Source organism: Geospiza fortis, unplaced genomic scaffold (genome assembly GCF_000277835.1).
Source record: "Geospiza fortis unplaced genomic scaffold, GeoFor_1.0 scaffold11, whole genome shotgun sequence".
Lineage (NCBI taxonomy): Eukaryota > Metazoa > Chordata > Aves > Passeriformes > Thraupidae > Geospiza > Geospiza fortis.
In genome coordinates this window covers 664,771-666,879 of record NW_005054304.1, presented here as the reverse complement: position 1 = coordinate 666,879, position 2,109 = coordinate 664,771, and the positions used below count along the sequence as shown (strand labels likewise).

General features: G+C 42.5%; 1 protein-coding gene across 1 annotated transcript in view; it reads right to left on the bottom strand.

Annotated features, from left to right (window-relative positions):
- SPP1 (secreted phosphoprotein 1) overlaps nt 1-724 on the bottom strand; it is a 4,421-nt gene extending 3,697 nt beyond the window's left edge. The window contains exon 1 of the mRNA XM_005418195.2: nt 620-724. The gene's annotated coding sequence lies outside the window, so the exon portion shown is untranslated. The remainder of the gene's footprint in view (nt 1-619) is intronic.
- Nucleotides 725-2,109: the final 1,385 nt, after the last annotated feature.

The window sequence follows — 2,109 nt, the reverse complement described above, 5'->3', positions numbered from 1 at the left end:
TTAGGAGAGCTAAAGTAAACTTCAGTGCTTACTGACCAGTTCCCAGAATAAGGAAAATTGCTGAGAATTTAAACCAATTTACTGATGAACAAGAGTCATTCAAAATTTTGGTAAATCACAGCAGAAAACAAAACTGCTTGGGACATTTAAATGCATTAGTAAGGCTGGCCCTGAGACAGGACACTCTGATAGAGGTATTGCAATTTCAAGTTTCACAGAGAAGTGTATCCCATTCACTGTCCCATCAACTCAGGATTGTGCAGCACAAACCATGAGCCTGCCAGGAGAAACAAGAGCACTGGCAGGCAGTGATTATATGAGGAAGAAAGCTTTCTGTGTTCAAGCACCAGCTCTGAGTTTCGGGTGCATGATTCAGTGGCAGGGTTTTCAGTAACCTTCTCCCAACATCTATCAGTACACAAATTTAAAATTGTGATTATGTGCAATACTTGGCATTGCTAAACAACCTTGCTCCTATAAAAGCACACCTTTTTTTCCACAGAGAAATATCAAATATCCCTGCCCAGTGAAGCAATTTTCAAAGATCTGCTCGGTGTTTCCTAGGCTAAAGCTGCAGATGGACGGGGACATGTCAGGTAAAAAAGAAAATAAAAGTTACCTTTTTTGGTGCTGAAGGAGTCAGCCACAACAAGAGCACTCTTAGTGATCCCAGCAGCAGCTTCAGACAGTTGTCTCCCAGCAGCTCTGGCTTTCTCCCCTCGTCTCCTGCTGCCTGACATCTCTGAGCTCTGGGAATTTAAACTCTGTCCCAAGCACAGCCACCAATCCCCATGTGGTGGAAAAAGATGAGGTCATGAAGCTTGTGGCCACTGTCCTGCCCACGTTCTCCTACACTTCCTCTTTGGCTTTGTGGCTTTTGAAGCAAACAAAAAACATTCTAAGGTTGAAACATTACATATGAGCGAGATCATTAACCAGCAGGTCTGTTGAATGTGCAGTGTTTGTTTGGTATCGTGTAGGAGGGCTTCAGGGCATGCCTGTTCTACTTCTGTAGAAAGCCCAGCTTTCCAGAAATCTTTTGTACCCTGTTCTCTAGGGGGTAGGAATATCTAATGTGTGCTGGAAGAAATAAATCTGAACATAAAATTCACCAAAGATGTGTTAATGTTTCCACAGAATTGTAGACTTTCTCTCCAGGGCATGCATGGTGCTACAGGAATTGCAAAGATGTTGCAGAATATGGCCTTTTGCATTTTTTGGTCTACCTGGATTAAAAAAAAAATAAAAAATTAGTAGTACTAGTTGTCTCAGTAGGCATTCTGCATCCAGCAACTTGTTTGGAAAGATGTACAAGAGCTCTTCTTAAAGATTGGTGCATCCTTATGAGGAATTATGAGGAATTCTTACGACTTTTGTGTTCATTTTTATTCCTTCTGGCTCCTTTCTCAGGTGGTTTGGTCAAGTCATCTGCTACAGCTGTCTCATGCACCAAATCCCTTTCAGAACCCTTTTCAGGGACCAGTTACCAGATATTTTTCAATTAAAAAAGAAAAAAAGGAAGAAAAAAACCCCCACAGTTATAGCTCCAGCATGAGGAGTACCATGATTGGCATTGGGAAGCAAAGACATCATGGGATGAAATTCCATGCCTGCTATGGAGCAGTGCATCAGCCCTGCTGATGGGTGACAAATCTATTGTGGCCTCCCTTGGATGTCCATAACTTTGAACTGATTCTGCATCAGCTGGGATGTGCTGGAGGACTCTCAGACCCTCTTCCATGTGGTGTTTCTTTAAAAGAACAATGAGGAGTCATTCAAACACAGAAAAACATTCCAAACAGCCCTCTTAGAAGGCAGAATATTTGTAACTGTTTCAAGGTGGTCATCCTATTTCTCATTTGTGACACCCCACTGATGTTTGCTGTATCTTTAGCCAAGCAGACAAGAAAGACCTGTTTGTAGCAGCTCCTGTTACCGGTTATCCTGTGCTTACTGACACTTGTGGGGCATGTTTAAAGACATCAGGGGTAACATACCCGTGCTTAGTCAGCACCACCCGGTTACACCATCACACAGGCTTAGCTGATTATGTTTTTGAGTTGAGATCAACAACAGCTGGAAGTTCAACTTAGTGTACTTAAGAGAGTG